We start from the raw sequence: 19,757 nt of genomic DNA on the forward strand, positions 1-19,757 counted from the left end.
TCTTCCCAAGTGCTAATGCTTTGGTTGTCTTTTTAATTGGATGTGCATAGTAGTCATTGATATTATCTTTCTGCAATAACTCCTTGCATATCTGAAAACTACTAGTTGCAACATGTTTGTTAATATGCCTGTCTTCTTCGTTACTGTAAGAAGGTTCTGCTTCTTCAGGCATTCTGCTGAAACCGTTAGACCGTGGATAGATTGACTTACTTGACCAGAATGTTATTATTCTTGGGCTTGAGGGTGCCGTTTGTATACACTACGCCGTAGGACGCCGCAGTTTGTTGGGGAAGGGCGAATATCTTCCAGCCCCTGTGATTGCATAGATAGAAGTCGTAAACACAATTTTGCAATTTAATATTTGTATGTGCATAGAGACCAATGCCCTCAGTAGCAAGTAATTTATCATATACAAAAAAAAAAAACAGAAATATTGCAACATGAATGAAAATGAAACTAATAATAATAATAATAATAATAATAATAATAATAATAATAATAATAATAAATTTATTGATTTGAATAATTTCAAGGGAAAAATTGTTCCCGGTATCGATCCCGGGACCTCTGGTTGAACGTACCAGCGCTCTGCCAACTGAGCTACCCGGGAAGTCCACCCGACACCGTCTCAACCTTTCCCTTTATATCCACACAACTCGCGTGGACTGACGAAACGCCAGAGACCCACATCGAGTGCACACAAACTCTGTGTGACTTGGACGGTGTCGGGTGGAGTTCCCGGGTAGCTCAGTTGGCAGAGCGCTGGTACGTTCAACCAGAGGTCCCGGGATCGATACCCGGCCCCGGAACAATTTTTCCCTTGAAATTATTCAAATCTGCTTTACAGGAAGCTTCACCTGAAAGAATAGATTTGCATAATATACACGTCACTGTGTACGTTAACAGAAAAACACAATTCCAAGTCACACAGAGTTTGTGTGCACTCGATGTGGGTCTCTGGCGTTTCGTCAGCCCACGCGAGTTGTGTGGATATAAAGGGAAAAGTTGAGACGGTGTCGGTGGAGTTCCCGGGTAGCTCAGTTGGTAGAGCGCTGGTACGTTCAACCAGAGGTCCCGGGATCGATACCCGGCCCCGGAACAATTTTTCCCTTGAAATTATTCAAATGTGCTTTGCAGGAAGCTTTACCTGAAAGACTAGATTTGCAAAATTTATTGATATTTATGTGCTGGACAACAGCCATTGGCCAATAAAAGTCCAGCATAGTGATACAATTAATACACTAAAATGGCCAACTATGGTACAATTAAATACTTGAGTTAACAACAAAATAAAGAACATAGATTACAATAATTAATTTACAAGAATTAAAACTATAAAATATTAGGGAAAGGAGTTGATTCATACTACCAATTTCTGTATAAGGATTATGCAAATAATATTAGCAAATACATTGCCATATTCTAATACTTCTATACATGGAATGGATCGAAATCGCCTACATGTAAGTTAGCATGTCTAATACATCTGGAGACCGGCCAGGAAGATTTAGAATTTCTAATATAGAAGAGTTTGTGGTGTCTCATGTCCTTCACAATAATAATAATAATAATAATAATAATAATAATAATAATAATAATAATAATAATAATAATAATATCAAGCTTTAAAACATGTGGACATTAGAATTTGAACTTTGGTTGCCTGGATGACAAATCAGCATCCAACCACATGAGCTACGCCGTTACACAGTCAAATCCTTTCTTATTAGGCACCTAACGGAAGTATGTCACAAAATAGCCAGTATTTCCAAAACGAGGGCTCATTGGCCTCCCATATCAGGTATGACTTTAAACAGTGTGTCTTGTACATTCATATCACACAATCCTATTTAATTCGGTGATATACACTCAGATCACATATAGATTGCTCATTCCTATGTTAAATTGGTTGCAATTTGAAGAGAACAACCGCCAGGATCGCCACCCGTCCGCAGTAAACGAACACGAGTTGGCAGTACAGTCGCTAATGCAATTCAAATGGGAGTTATGACGTGACTCCTTATGTAATAACTAGATGGCAGCATAGTAAACCTGACAAAAGGCGTTACCGTCAAAGCCTATAACGCCGAGCAATCTGGGTGTATATGATCTAGGATATACAGAGCGTGTGCTCTCCTTGCAAGAGCACATAGAGTAGACTGAGACGACAGAGAGTCGACTAAGATGACATAGAGTGCACTGAGAGGAAAAAGACTGGACTGGTAGGATATTTATGCCGTAAAACTTTAGACTAGTACGCACGCATATATATATATATATATATATATATATATATATATATATATATATATATATATATATATACAGACGTGGACAAATTATTAGACTAAAACATTTTCTTGGAAACATAATATAATTCCTCATATCAACTATCACTATAATTCACAGAATCTCTATTGTTGTAAATACGATTGTTTACATCTTCTGGTATATTTTTCCAATGGTTAAGTATATTTTTTCTGGCTATGTTGGTACTATTGGTGTTTTAATTATATACTGCAGAAGATATTCTCCCATGGCCTGCAAGAAGACCGGACATGAACGAAATTGAAAATCTGTGATCTATACTGAAGAAGAAAGTGAACAAAAAGAGGCTTACAAGAAAACATGGACTCATTTAGGCACTGACTGATATCTGGCTAAATAATGCTGATATTCAAAGATAGCGTCAAACTTTGGTTTCCAGCATCCCTGACAAAATCAACGTGTTAATAAAGAATAAGGGAATGTTCACAAAATATTAGTAACCTCAAGACTCAATTTTCTGTTCATTATTTCTGTGTAAAATACAATTTTTGTTCATTATTTCTACCGATAAATACAGCTTCGTTGCACATATAATTAATTTAGTCTAATAATTTGTCCACGTCTGTATTACCTTCCTGAAAAATGGCAGTTATACGAAAACAACAGTACTAAAATACAATTGATTATTTATTTAGGGCATATTCGTATAGGTTATGCTGTAAATAACATGCAGAAAACAATGGCAAAACTATCTTGATGCGCATGCGACAGCTATGATTTGAGATCAGTTTAACATGCTGTACGAACGCGTGACTATTAGTCAGAAACAGTTTGAATTTGAAGTTTGCGCTGTGCGAACAGTGAAATCCATGTGCGCATGACCGGAATTGTTCAAACATGTTTGGATCTGCTGTGCGAACAAACCTATTGTGAACCATTCGAAATGAAATGCAATCTGATATAATTTCCTTTCGCCCTTGCATTACAGTAACATTTTAATACACATTTACAGAAATTAAAGACAATATTGGTATGCTTTGACTTGCATAAGAGTTATCAGCAATTGGAGATAATCAAACTATGATAATACCACAACAGTGATTTCACTATAAGCCAGTAATAAGCCCAAATAAGTATTGTTGGTTGTGTTTCACAACACAGATATTTTCTTTAAAGCTAATTTTTACACCATTGTGACAATTACACTCAAACTGTTCTTTTTTACGACATTCATTTTGTCATAAAAATTTCACTAGGCTACATTAAAAAGTCGACTGCATATTACAAAACATTTTTATTTCATACAGTCGTTTACCCAAAATATCTAAACTTGTTTGCTTCCATTTATCAGGTTGATGCTCGTACAGTTAATACATGGAGTTAACAGTATATCGTCAGTAAAAATATAATCTTACAAATTTAGGTCTTACTTGAGCTTATGAATGTGTTGAGATATATTGGTAAGAAACAACTACTTTAAGGTACTTATTGAAAGTATCATCTTTTCCACAAAAACATATATCATGGCAAAACTGAATTCAGCACGCTTTAGTACAACGTGCCCAATAACAGCTACTTACAAAACGAAACTGAATTACTAACAGATATTTGTTCCAACAACTATGGATAGAGTTGAGTTAAGGGATTTTCAGGACAACTAAAAGAGGTGCAATAATATGAAAAATTTCTTCCTTCCTGATGAAAATTCCGCAACTTGCAATCTACCTTCAGTAGATAATTTTCTAAACAGACATGTACCTGACCTAAATAAGAGCAATAAATTTAATGAAACATAATACATATGCTTTGCATTTAGATAGATAAACAAATTTCCCCTAAAATAGGGGTTGCTCTGAAGGACAAAGTATACCAAATTCACAAGTACTAGTGAATGCGTACAATTTTATGAAAATATTTTCGTGAGAAATATGATTATTATTGTGTTATTAATTTACTTTATATATGTGATTTCTCACAAGATAGATTGAATGTTTTAGAGCTATCAAAGAAACAGTCTTGGCCAAAGAGGATTCAAGATTGAACTCTTTACAGAAATTAATACATTTTTTTTTGTAATCATGCCTCTAGCACCCACTAATAAGCCAATAATTCCAATTGTTTGTAACTTATACATATGTCAATAATAAGGAACAGTTGGACCATAAATTTGATTCTTCTCATTGTTGACATCTTCCGATTGAGTTGCATTCAATTCGAAGTACACCCACAGTCTAGTATATACAATCACGAAGCTTAATACTAAATATGCAGACATAGACAGTTGAAATATGCATCCATAGATAGTTCCTCACCACCAGGATCGCTACTATCGCATCATCACAGAGACTTTCCCTAGCAGGCTATAAAATGTATTGTACTTTCGACATCGTGTTCTTTTGAAAAAATTAACACCTTCCTTCCACTATTGAAATATGAAATAGCCTACATAAGGTTTATAAATTATTCTCCTAAAATATATATTATATTCTATAAACTCACCTTCCTGGATCTTTCGTAAGAAGCATAACTCTAACCTATTTTTCTTACAATTTATAGTACTACAAACGTCTCCTTGTCCCATATTATTATTCAAATTATTGTATTTTAGCCATTTACATTTATTACAACCGATAACGAACATTTCACAGTTTACATAAGTTTTCACAAAAATGCGAAATACGGCACAGTTATTTTCGATCTAGACCAGGGGCCTGTTTCACAATGTTTACAATCTTTGTAAATGGTAAACTTTGCTTGTAAATTGTAAACTTCTGTTTCACAATCTTTGTTTGTAATGTTGAACTTTACAAAGGAAATCAAATCTTTACAAATTAAATTTTGTTCACTTTACAAGTATTCTGTTTCACAATGAAGGGTAATTTTACAAACGTGTAAATTTTACTTGTAAAATTAGCACATTTTCTACTATACCTCTGAGATGTGTAAAGTTTGATATTGCAACAAATTATGAATAAATGCAATAAAGAAATACTTATTAAATTAATTTTTGAATAACTGGATAATATTAAGAATTAAACTAAAGCAGTTTTGATGTTATTAAGGACTTCTAATGGCTCAGACGAAGATATTGAATTTAGGCCTAATCAAAATTCTCCGGGCAAGAATTAATAACACGTTCGTATCATTGTATAAATTTAATGAAAGGTTTCGAACGAGTCCCGCGCTATACTTAAGAATACCGCGTAAGTATTTATATACAGTACGAAGGATGTATTTAATAAATACTCGCAATTAATAAAGAAGTTCCCTGCACCAAACATAAATAATTCAATAATGCAATAGCGACACTACTTACGCGGTATTCTAAAGTCGTTTCGTGTCCCGTTTCGCTGGAATCTCTCCTACAAGATATGGGACATCATATCCAGGGGCGGCTTTCGAAGGGGGGCTGCGGAGCTGCAGCACCCCCAGACATTTGTGGCTCTTGTCGTTTTATGCTGTGAAATACATTTATTATACAGTCTCTATTTAGCGGTTCGAATTTTTTTTATAAAATTTCGCTCTCATTGACATGCACGCAATCGTTAGTGAAGTCACTTCCTCCCCTGGTGCTGCCAGAGCGAAACCAGAGACAAGGACTATAGGATGAAGCCACTTCCTCCCCTGGAGCTGCCAGACTCGTCTCGGATGCTTTGCGCATTAGTTTTACCCCTCCCCCTGCTGCCCCTTGCCGTGAATCCAGAGTTTCCAGGCGCTGCAAAATTTGCAGCAGTTTGTCAGTAGTGCGCAGTTTTAAATACAGTTTCTTTAATGTTGTGAGTATAACAAGTGCAACAATGTTTAATTCTGTACAATATTTACAGTCTATTTAGTTCAGTATCTTAACAATTCAGGAGAAATGTGAAATTAAGTGCCCATCAGTTGAATCTCATAATGGAAAGAGCAGCTAAACAAAATAGCCTACAAAGCTCGCATATTTTTTGCTAATTTATCCAGTATCCCTGCTTTCTTTTCTCGTTCTCCACACAGTCTGTATTAGATTAATGTGTTTCAAAGACAATTCCATCAGCTGGGGCAACAAGATGGAGTTTTAAAATAATAACAGTAAATGTTGTTCATGAGAAGAAGGAGCCATTGCTAAAATGTTTTCCAACCATAATGGAATCTGAAACATCTAACAACATCACAATAAATGAGGCAAGCACAGTTGAGCAGAGAGATCTGTGAAAATGAAAACCCTAAAAAGCGTCGTAAGGTGGAAGGGATTCAGACAAGGGTTGGTGCAGCCAAGGAAGTGTGTGACCTCATTATCACACAAGCTAACACCCGATTCCAGTTCATAGATAAAGAAAAATTTGAATGCTACAAAAGCTCATCGCCTGAAAATGACCCAAATGTATGTGTGAAGCTTTTTCCAATGTTCGATAAAGACAAACTAAAACGTAACTCACTGTGTTGTATCAGAGACAAGAATTCAGAAATATCAGTGACGCAGTCAAGCTCTTGCAGTTTCTTCTGTCTGAGAACTTGCAGGCCTCATTTTCAGAAGTTGTGGAAATACTACGCATAGCTGTCACCCGAGCCCCTACAGCCCAGGCTGCGCAGAAGTTTAGAGTCGGGACAAATTGAAGCTTGCGCCCGCCGCCATGTTTGGGAAGAGCGCCGGCTAGCAGACATCCGCATATGCAATGTTTAGGGTTTAAAATAATATGTTTTTTTATATTTTATAAACCAATCGGAGTAACTAAATGAAACAAAATCCTGTTGAGATTTAAAGCGACTACGTTGTGGACATAATTCAAGTTACCGTTAGTATGACGTGAAACGAAAGATGACGGAAACAATTTGATAATTATCAAAGACGTTGTAGTTATTTGACATCATTTTAGAGCGAATAAAAAATACAAATGCATATTGTAAGCCAGTTCGGGTGAAAATAAAGTTATGTATTAGTAGTCTATTACCTGTTACTCGTAAAACACTGCCAGCTATATATTGTACATTACATAAAACAATATATATCCTACTATGCACATATGTTTCCTTTGATGTAGAGGAGAAACGAACAATTTGATCTGCTTTCATATTGTATAGTATAATACGTCTGTAAAATAAAAACATGTACACTAATGTTCTAGTTTTAAGATATAAATACCATTCATTAGCTTATTATCATAGTAATAGAAAATAAACTTTACATGCAGGAATTACTCCGTCAAACATAGGTACTTGAACACTTATAGGCTATATGAATTTTAGGCCTAGTGTACAGAATAAGAGCTTACCTATTGATTCTTAATTAATAAGATGGACTTCCTTAAATTTCTTACAAATTTATGTAAATTCATGTTAGAACTTTTAGGTGTATGGTGACATCTGATGTTTATGTATATATGGTCATTATGGTCAATTTCACACGTCTAAAAATATTAATATCTCTGCTTCCATACCTGTAAAAAAATATGTAAGCCTATTGTTTTATTTTGAAAATATTGGCGTAAGTACCATTCATTAGCTTATTATCATAGCAGTAGTAGGACTATAAATATACTTTACAAGCATTAATTACTCTGTCAAACAAATTTTGAATTAGTAATTAGTAGCACTAAGTTATATGTTTAAACAAGTTTATTAGCGGTATTTTGAAAACCTAATATTCAGAACAACGCTTTTTTGTGTTAGATATTCGTCTTCGTCTGTAGCTATTATCTCGGTACATGTCCAACTTGGCTAAGCAAGCAAGAAATAAATTGTACGGTAATTATATTACTGTACTTACTTGTGCAGAGAAATTCTAGATCCTTTCTTGTACGTATATGTACAATTAAACGCTGCACACGAATTCACCATAGTGAACGGCACACTCAAATTTACTACTTAGGCGTAGAACTTATTAAACAATAACAAACCTACACGTTAGCAACGTGTATCTCTAACTTGTAGGAACACATTCACACTTCGAAGATATTACGCATTTTTAAAATACACTAATTGTTAGAAACCACTATTAATGTACTCCATCACTGACTAAAAAACTGAACTTCCTATTAACTTTAACTTTAATGCACTATAAAAAAATAACACAAATTAACACACTATTAAAAGTAAACACAAATGAACACGTGAATCTCCATGTGTTGATAAAGTGCTTCCAGATCCTTCCTTGTATGTATACGTACAATTAAACGTTGTACACGAATTCACCATAAAGAATGGCACTAGTCACCCAATTAAATTCAATTAATAACATCTACACGTTAGGAACGTGCATCTCTAAGTTGTAGGAACACATTCACACTTCGAAGATATTACGCATTTTTAAAATACACTAATATTATTATTAGAAATGACTATTAATGCACTCCATCAATGGCTAAAAACTAAACTTGCTGTTAACTTTAACTTTAATGCACTATTAAAAGTAAACAACACAAATCAACACACTATTGAAAGTAAACAACACAAATGAACACGTGAATCTCCATGTGTTGATGTTTGATAAAGTGCTTCTACTCCCAAGACATGGCCTCGCGCGAACCTGCGCGAGAGGTTTCAAATCTGTACACGACATCAGCGCCAATTGTGTGTCTAGATATATAACTACAACGTCTTTGCTGTCACCATACCAATGACAACTTCCGCACCAGAACGTTGCTTTTCGTGTTTGAAGAGAGTAAAATCCTATCTTAGAAATACGATGAGAGAAGTGACCGCATTAGCTATGTTTTCCATTGCAAAGATTATGTTAAACGAAATACCGGATTTTAATAAGAAGATGATTCAAAAGTTTGCAACCTACAAGACAAGGCGCATGGAACTAATCTTTAAATAAAATAACTTGTTCGGTTTATTTTTGTATGCAGCCCCCCTTATTTCAATACCCACGAGCCGCCACTGATCATATCCAAAAGAGAAAAGTGATGCCGTAGCCCCTAACCTCAAAGCGAGAACTGTGTTGTTTTGCATTGGATGTATACTAGCTGTGAGTTCCGTGGGTTAGCAGATAAGCACGGAATTGCTAAGATATATCAGTGTGCAAAAGTGCCCACAGGGTAGTTCATGTTGTTAAAAGAGTTAAATTCGGGCAGATTTTTGATCACCAAAATGTCATTTACTATAGCACAGAATTTTTATGCTGCTGATGGGATCACTAATGTTTGAGGTTAGGAATGCAACATTAATGAATACTGATGGATCAACACAAAAAATTAACATGATTTGTGTTTAGACATTGTAATTATTTTATCAATGGCATATTTGTACGTGGACCAAATCTGTTATTTACTTATTTGATTGAATTTTGTGCTAACTTTGGTCATTTAAGTAATATACGTATTGGGTATATTTGACCAAACGCATCATATGAAACTCCATTGTTGCCAATATATAAAAATCTAAATACTTTTAATTTTTTTAAACAATACTTTATATTTTCTGTTGGTGAAATATGAATCAGCAAGCTTAGAATAATCTATTTTAGTACAAAATATAAACATATGTATCGAATGTAGTAAAAATACAGCGACTTTAGCTCTGCTCCTTAGCGATTTTTGTAAACTGTCGTTGGCGATATTGTGTAACCAATAATGCGTATTTGTAAATTTCTTTAGCTGATTTTGTAAAGTTCGTCAGACTTTTTACAAACTAATAAAATAGCATTGTGAAACACAATTTATAAGCATTTGTAAACTTTTACTTGTTATTTGTAAATTGTTAATTTGTAAGGATTGTGAAACGGGCCCCTTTCTATTTCACTGTATGGAGTTCAGTGAAATATTATATTATAACTTTATTGCTTATCATTGCTAAGTTTTATTTAGGCCTAGTGTAATGTGTCCATAAGTTCCGTTTACTTCTTGTTGCATAATATGTTGCAGAAATAATTACAAAACTGTGTTATTTTAATGTGAAGAGAATTTTACATGTTAACATAATCTGTTCGCGTCAACATTTCAAGTTTAGAATGGAAACTATTTTGAGGTTTAATAAACAAGAATTTATATTGTGATTTCAATTTAGCACATCTACCTTCCTTAATTTTAGACAAAACATTTACCATACCACTCCTATAAAATTAGTGTACGTACAATAATTGTGTTACATCTCTTACGTAGTAGATAAGTACAATAATTCAGTACTCAATTTTAGTATTAAAATACAGACAAATTGAATGTCCGGGGTATCATAATGACATTATGCTTAATTGTAATGTATGATTGCGAATTTAGGAATATAAGTTAAATATAGTAAACGTGACCTATAATTTTCGTATGAATGGCAAGGCATTGGAAATCACTAAATTTAGACAGAGAGGGGCAACTGGTACAGTAAAAACATAACCTATAATTTCAACATATCTAAATATCCGTGCGGTGCAATTGAAAATTATTGAATCGTGCTAAATGAATGTACAATAATTTGGCAATATTTAATCGAAATAAAGGCAGGTATTACACATACGAACAACGTGATATTCACACCATAAATAATATTACATCTTAACTCGCAAGTAAATTATGTCTGAAGTGTCTCACAATCATTGTTTAAATTTTATTCATGGAATTACACTACATTTTAGAGAAACAAATGTTACTGTTTATGCATTCCAACTAATTTATATGGTTGAAACGCCGCCCTTCGTGATCGGGTAAAGCGAGTTACATGGTCTGCCTTACGGCCTGTATTATATCACGATGGCTGTGGCACAGTCTATTGTTCCTAGTACTCACAGCGCTCCAAGCGGCTAGCAACTATCGCGAGATTTGCAAAAAATCACCCCAAACTTCGTGCCTGTATATAGTAAACTGTGGTACACCTTTTACGAAAATATATTCCCAGAAGTTTTATCTTTGATTGAGTATTTCTGTTGCATAATTAGTTGTTCCTGTGCATATTATATATTATCTCTTTCTTAAAATCCAACATTATTCCTTTTAAGCAGTGTTTCATTTATTTTATCTCCAACAATACCTGAAACGCCCATTATACAGTACAACATTCTTTTCCATCTAGCGGTATTTCGCACACATATAGAAAAATAACACAACAGTTGACTGAAATGTGAAAGAAAAAGGATATGTCGCTAAACTGGAGATTAGGTATGGAAGCTTTTACCCATGTCATTACGATGCTAACCAAATACACAATTTCGTCAACATATGGACATAATGTTTACCTTGCCATCCATACTTACTTACTTACAAATGGCTCTTAAGGAACCCGCAGGTTCATTGCTGCCCTCACGTAAGCCCACCATCGGTCCCTATCCTGTGCAAGATTAATCCAGTATCTATCATCATATCACACCTCCCTCAAATCCATTTTAATATTATCCTCCCATCTGCGTCTCGGCCTCCCCAAAGGTATTTTTCCCCCGTCTCCCAACTAACACTCTATATGCATTTCTGGATTCGCCCATACGTGCTACATGCACTGCCTCTCTCAAACGTCTGGATTTAATGTTTCTAATTATGTCAGGTGAAGAATACAATGCGTGCAGTTCTGCGTTGTGTAACTTTCTTCATTCTCCTATAACTTCATCTTTCTTAGCCCCAAATATTTTCGTAAGAACCTTATTCTCAAACACCCTTAATCTCTGTTCCTCTCTCAAAGTGAGTGTCCAAGTTTCACAACCATACAAAAGAACCGGTAATATAACTGTTTTATAAATTCTAACTTTCAGATTTTTTGACAGCGGACTAGATGACAAAAGCTTCACAACTGAATAATAACAGGCATTTCCCATATTTATTCTGCGTTTAATTTCCTCCCGAGTGTCATTTATATTTGTTACTGTTGCTCCAAGATATTTGAATTTTTCCACCTCTTCGAAGAAAAGATCTCCAAACCTTGTCATCCACACCAGGAGAAATTTGGTTTCTTTCTCTCTCCTTCCTACTTCTTCCTCTACCATTCTGAGAAGTAGTGCCACTGTTAGTGAAGAGGTTAAGTAGGGTTTCATGAGGACATAGATTAGTAACAAGCAGCCGGTGAAATGAGTCCAGGGTCCAGCACCGAAAGTTACCCAGCATTTCTCGTATTGGGTTGAGGGAAAACCCCGGAAAAAACCTCAAACAGGTAACTTGCCCCGACCGGGATTCGAACCCGGGCCACCTGGTTTCGCGGCCAGACGCGCTGACCGTTACTCCACAGGTGTGGACGTGATAGAGTTAGGTGGAGTTAAATGACATAGTTCAGTTTGGATGTCAAAGATAAGGTTAGGAAGGTTTTGATGAGGACCTAGATTAGTGACTAGTAGGTCTAATGTCAATGGATGAGCTAGAGTTTAATAAGGCGATAGATTAATGACGGCGCATCGAGCAAAAATGGCACAAGTGAATATCAGTCCTATAATCCCTCTCCTATATCATTTTTTGTTTCCCAAACTAGTTTCTGTCGATTAAAACGATATTTCCCGCATCACATCATATTTCTCCTTTATTTCTCTGTGATAACTTAGGGCCCGGAATTTTGTGCTAAAAATGTGGAAAATATTTATGCTTTTATATGCTATAAAATCTGAACAGTCCACACCTGTGGAGTAGCGGTTAGCGCGTCTAGCCGCGGAACCAGGTGGCCCGGGTTCGATTCCCAGTCGGGGTAAGTTACCTGGTTGACGTTTTTTCGGGATTTTCCCTCAATCCAATATGAGTAATTGGTGGGTAACTATCAGTGATGGAACCAGGACTCATTTCACCGGCATAATCACCTTCATCCCAGTCAGACGCTAAATAACCTAAGATGTTGATAAAGCGTCTTAAAACAACATACTAAAAAATCTGAAAATATGTTACCAAAAACTCGAATATATGTGATAACATTTTCTTAAATTTTACTAACTCTACATCCTATTGGTGTTACAGCGCGTAAAATACATCTTTTTTTTTATTTTAGTAGGATATTTTACGACGCTTTATCAACATCTTAGGTTATTTAGCGTCTGAATGATATGAAGGTGATAATGCCGGTGAAATGAGTCCGGGGTCCAACACCGAAAGTTACCCAGCATTTGCTCATATTGGGTTGAGGGAAAACCCCGGAAAAAACCTCAACCAGGTAACTTGCCCCGACCGGGAATCGAACCCGGGCCACCTGGTTTCGCGGCTAGACGTGCTAACCGTTACTCCACAGGTGTGGACTTACATCATTCTCAAATTCTCACTAGTGAAAGAATGTCGACTATCACGAAACAAGTCCTTGTACTGTGAAAATGTTCTTTATGCTCGCCCATGCCGAAATGTAGTAATTATACACCTGGTAGCAGTCCTTTAATTCATGTCATTAAAGTACACCTATGCATTAAAGTTCAGGTTTTCAATTATTCTCGGATATGCAATCGAAAGACAACTAGCAGGCTGGAAATCCAATACTGTCGCAGAAGGTTATGTTCTGTTACTATAATAATTAGCGTTAATTGTAAATCATATTCAAATAAATTAAATTTTTCATCTCGTTTTTCAATGTCGAATTAATTTCAAGGTTATATCAAGTTTACTCTCTAGGTTATATCAAGGTCGTCGGCATTCGTTGCCCGGAAAAAATCAATACTTTTACGTCTGCGCACATCTCACAATTTACGAGATTGCACGAGGTCAGTTCGCTCCCTAGTCACATAATAATAAAATGAATACTTATGAATAATTTCAAGTTAGAAATATGGTCGAGCATAAAAAGTCGTATGAAACTTGCCTATAATGGTAATTAAGTCGCTCGTATGAAAATTACGAAACTCGCTTGCGCTCGTTTCATAAACATCCTCGCGTCTTAATTACTATCATTATAGGCTCGTTGCATAATGTACTATTATGCTCGACCATGCCGAAATGTAGTACTTATACACCTGGTAGTAGCCCTTTAATGGACCTCATTAAAGTACATCTATTCATTAAAGTTCAGGTTTTCAACCAATCAGAAAGCACCATTGTAGCAATATGAAAGCGCAAGTATCGATTATTCTCGGATATGCAATCGAAAGACAACTAGTGGAACGTCACGGAGGCTGGAAATCCAATACTTTCGCAGAAGGTTATGTTCTGTTACTATAATAATTAGCGTTAATTGTAAATCATATTCAAATAAATTCAATTTGTCATCTCGTTTTTCGATGTCTAAATCAATTTCCAGGTTATATCAAGATTAATGTTCATTTTACTCTCTAGATTATATCAAGGTCAATGACATTTGTTCCTCGGAAAAAATCAATACTTTCGCGTCTGCGCACATCTCACAATTTACGAGATTGCACAAGGTCACTTCCGCTCCCCAGTCTGATAAGAATAATATGAATATTTATGAATAATTTCAAGTTAGAAATATGGTCGAGCATAAAAAGTCGTATGAAACTTGCCTATAATGGTAATTATAGGCTCGTTGCATAATGTACTATTCCACATCGCATGTTGTGAGCATGGTGTATTTTAATAATGCCAGTTCCTTTGCAGTGTACGTCTGGAAATATAGTATGTATAGCACTCACGAGCGCACATACACACACACACACACACACACACACACACACCCACCCACACACACCCCCCTCTCATGAATGAGGTTTGGATAACTCAGACTTAATCCCATGGCAGCTTTCTTCATGTATGCCGCTTCATCAGTTAGAAGGAGAAGCATGTTATCATAGTTAATCCCAAATGGCTATAACAACGCCACTAATCCATTAAATAATCTAGCTATAGTGGTATGGTTAGCAGCACTCATTTCTTGGCAGTTGTGAGGGAAAGACAAAGAAATCACGAAAATATGTGAGTTTTATGTATTTATTCAAGAAACAAAGCTGTGTTGGAAAGAGTGGGTGAAGAAAGAATGATGCTGAAACTGATCAGAGAGAAGAAAAGGAATTGGCAGGGTCACTGACTGAGAAGAAACTGCATTCTGAAGGATGCACCAGCGAATAAGAATTAAATAGAATGGACAATGAGCGAATTTTCCTATTTTGTTTCTCTGTGCACAGGCATTTAGTTCTACTTTCAATCGCTAGGGGTTAGTGTAATCGAGCACATGCTAAGTTAATAATTGAGTGTAGAGTTGAGACACAGGATCCAAACATCGCCTACCTTATTGCATAATCCAGTAACGCTTTGCTTCAAATAAATTCAAGTTAATAGCTTCTAATTATTTCTCAGTGATAAACTAGATGTAATAATAATTTTTTATGTTTTATATATAATCAATTATATTATAAAATAATAATATATTACAAAATTATGTATCAAATTTATTTAATAATTGTATACAATATATAAGCATATGATTTTACTTTTCATAGGAATTTTGTTTTTCCATTGTCAGTGGTATTAAATCATTACATTTTAATTGTTGTTGGGGTCAACGTCTCAACACTCATTATAAAGGAACTCTAGAATCTAGACATTATAGTTAATGACGGATTTACTATTTCATTGGTCCAATTTATTTTGAGTACATAATGCACCTAGATATATTAATTGTATCTCTGTTATATTCCGCTGTGTCGACTGCTAGCTGGTGTCATGTCAGCGCCAACTCTAGGGAAAAAGCAAAATCTCACGCTCAAGCTGGTTTGAAGGTCATTGAAATCAGTCCTGCTACATCAAAGGTACTGACGGGAAGTGTCCATACTGTATAATTATCTATACGTTGGATGCACTGGAAGGAATAGTGAACGCGAGAAGAGTTCGGGGCAAAAGAAGATATCAAATGATAGACGACATTAAAATATATGGTCATATAAAGAGACAAAGATGAAGGCAGAAAATAAGAGACTGGAGAATGCTGGATTTGCAGTGAAAAATCTGCCCTTGCGCAGAACTCCGCGAATGAATGAATGAATATATGGTTTTTATGAAATTTCATTAACACTATGTGATTTAAAGACAAATAAATCAAGAAAATTTGAGTTTTATGTATTTGTTTCAAAATATTTGGTTTTATGCGCTAACATACAAAATGTTCATTTTTTAAGTGAAATGAAACTTCGCCAATTGGGTCCTGGAGGTGCGTAACATCGCCATACGAAATTTCAGCTATGTTCAATGAAGCAAAAGATATATGTAAAAACATAAAATTCCAGGCCCTACATATTACACTTTTGAAGGTGTACATTTTCAATCTGTGCATACAGGCATTCAAGAATTCGCCACAATGCAAGCTAAGCCTTGCACCAGTGTTGCCAACAGTTCGTATAATCCCGCTAGATGACTTTCGAAAACCCGCGATTTTCTAGCAAATATCTCTACATTTTAATATATACTTATAATAATAATAATAATAATAATAATAATAATAATAATAATAATAATAATAATAATAATGGTCAAGATAGAGCATCCACCCGCCAATGTAACGAATACTGCACACTTTTTTCATTCCCAATGTGGCGCTATAAAGCAATTTTCAACACTTTTATTACATACACAACATATTTAAATTCTTATTGGACTATATACATATATATGTTACCGTTAAAACCCAAAATCCGACAAAACCAGTTTCAACTAGTAAAAAGTAATTTTAAAATATAGATAAATAGAAAACGAATTTTCGTGAGATCTAGAATCAATGACAGGTTAGGTTTGGTTCGTATAGGTTTTTTTAGGCTTTTACCAAACAAAACCCTAAACAAACCAGACCTAATCCACAGTCTACTATATACAGTCGCGAAGCTTGAGGTGATTTTTTGCAAATCTCGTGATAAAGCGCACCAAGCGGTTAGCAACTAGAAACAATAGACTGTCCACGGTCGACTATGGACTGTGTCGTATTTCCATTGAGTGCTAGCTCGTCGCGTATTTCACATTGATGCTTGTGAAATGTTCGTTATTGATTGTAATGAAAATGTTAATGGCTAAAATACAATAATTGGAATAATAATATTTTACTAGAGACGTAGAAAAATTAAGTTTGTTTTAATGAAATTTATTGATCACGTTTTATTTTCAATTCTGGTGGGATTATTATTGCTTAGGCCTACTTTTTTTTTTCAAAGGATATGTTTTTAATTATAGCTGTTAATTTTGTTGTTATTTTTATTTGTTACTTTACTAGGAACGTAGAAAAAGTCTGTTACAATACAATTTATTGATAACGTTTTATTTCCAATTCTGGTGTGATTATTATTGCTTAACCTCATCCCACTTTGTTAACTACATAAGCCTACACTACAAGTACTGGTACACGTAAGTTACTCCATTAATTCATATTTCCATTATTATTGTTGTAAAGGGAAATGCAAATTAATATTTATTGGTTTCATAGTTAATTATCGCTATAATCTTGAATGAGTGAAGCTATTATAGTAAATTTCAGTTCGTTTTGCACAAACAAAAATAATATTAACCTATTTCTTGCAGGTATCTTCGAGTTTATGGTGGAATTTAATATACTTCATTAAAATAATAAATTAACTTTATGCATTTAATATTTCAATAATGGAAGGAAGGTGTTAATTTTTCCAAAACAACACAACGAAAGTGTAACATATTTTGTCGTCTACTAGGAGAGAGATCTGCGATGATGAGGTGATAGTAGCGATCCTAGTGGTGGGCAAGTACCCATGTTTGCATTTTTAGTACATATTGAGCTTCGCGACTGTATATAGTAGACTGTGACCTAATCTGAGAATGATTCTCGATTAGCCTATACGAAAACTCACATTCTATCTTTATTTGCTTAAACTAGTTTTTACTAGCTGAAACTGGTTTTGACGGATTTTGGGTTATAACGGTAACATACATAATATGGAATTAACACTACATTAACACATCCATTATTTCACAGAACACACAATGAACGAATTAATAGTACATTATGCAACGAGCCTATAATGATAGTAATTAAGAAGCGAGTATGGATGTTTATGAAACGAGCGCAAGCGAGTTTCATAATTTTCATACGAGCTTCTTAATTACCATTATAGGCGAGTTTCATACGACTTTTTATGCTCGACCATATTTCTAACTTGAAATTATTCATTTTATTTGTATCTAACTGACCTTGAGAAATACCTCGTAAATTGTGAGATGTGCGCAGACGCGAAAGTATTGATTTTTTTCCGAGGAACAGATGTCCACATTGACCTTGACAGCCTATAAGAACCTACAGAGTAAACTAAATATTAACTTTGATATAACATTGAAATTAAATTAGACATTGGAAAATGAGATGACAAATTGAATTTATTTGCATATTATTTACAATTAACGCTAATTATTATAGTAACAGAACAAAACCTTCTGCGACAGTATTGGCTTTCCAGCCTCCTTGACTTTTCGCTAATTCTCTTTCGATTGCATATCCGAGAATAATCGATACTTGCGGTTTTATAACGGTACAAAGCTGACTTGTCATTGGCTGAAGACCTGTACTTTAATGAGTAGGTGTACTTTAATGACATGCATTAAAGGACTGCTACCAGGTGTATAATTACTGCATTTCGGCATGGTCGAGCGTAAACGTAATTATGAAAGGCGCTTATAATGCTAATATGAATTTCATTTCAGAAATTTTAAAGATTCAAAACCGCTAGTATTCGCGCTAAGCGGGATAATATAATTTTACCCGCAAGATGGTTATCCAAAAAAGCTAGATTTAGCGGGAAAACCGCTGAATTGGCAACAATGCCTTACATATAAATGCTGCAGTAAACTTTTAAAAACATACGGCAATCACAATAAATATAGTCATTATTGTCTGACATGGCTTGGTACGGCCCTGATGCTCCTTGGACCAAATGATCATATTTTAATTATTAGGATACAACATAAATTGGAAACATGTCAATGCGATTATCAGTGCACCAAAAGAAAGTACTGTATTTTATTAATATGAATACACCAGAAATTAAGAAACACGTTAAACGAATTATCCTTGCACCAAAAACAGATCCTGGACCAAGACGTCATATTTTAATTATTTTGATATAATAATAATTAAGAAAAAAGTTTGCACGAAAATGTATGTTCTGGACGAAAATGATTGTGGGTTATTTTAATTACTTACCTACAACGTCAAAAAAAAAGAACTAAGTAACATATTAAATTAATTATTCCTGCACAAAAATGGTTGTCCCCTCGGTATGATCATATTTTAATTCTTAAATTACGGTACTTCATACTTTGTATGATAAAGTTGTTGATTGAGCCACAAGTCATGATATAGATTTTGTTCCTAAAGCGCTACGAAAGGGCATTCGTTCCTGTTCTTTTCATTTAATTAAGTCTAATTTAAACGATGTGCACATTGCACATACTCTTATCATTTCTCCAAGTGCCATTAAGTAGTATAAGGTATGACATAAATAATAGCCAACATCCACCTTATAAAATAGCATGCATTGGAAAACAAAATTGTGAATGACTGATATCAAAGTTGGGTAATTCACCAGCAGACCTACACTGAATGCAAAAATTTATAATATTCACGAGCAAAGACTTACCTTATGACACATTAATATGAAAATGAACCTGTCTTTACCGTACCGTATTAGTTACGTATTCGCAATTCAGATTGTAAAACAAATATTACAATATTCCCTGAAC

At 34.8% G+C, this 19,757-nt stretch overlaps 1 protein-coding gene across 3 annotated transcripts in view; it reads right to left on the reverse strand.

Moving 5' to 3' along the window:
• The window catches only part of LOC138691724 (zinc finger protein 726-like), a 34,317-nt gene extending 14,560 nt beyond the window's left edge, over positions 1 to 19,757 (reverse strand). For 2 of the 3 annotated variants that reach the window (XM_069814028.1, XM_069814025.1), the window contains exon 1: positions 19,655 to 19,757. The gene's annotated coding sequence lies outside the window, so the exon portion shown is untranslated. Of the gene's footprint in view, positions 1 to 5,584; positions 6,168 to 19,654 lie in introns of those variants that run through there. The other variant, XM_069814026.1, reaches the window with a different exon arrangement.

This window comes from Periplaneta americana, chromosome 16 (assembly GCF_040183065.1).
Source record: "Periplaneta americana isolate PAMFEO1 chromosome 16, P.americana_PAMFEO1_priV1, whole genome shotgun sequence".
In the NCBI taxonomy this organism is placed as follows: Eukaryota; Metazoa; Arthropoda; class Insecta; order Blattodea; family Blattidae; genus Periplaneta; species Periplaneta americana.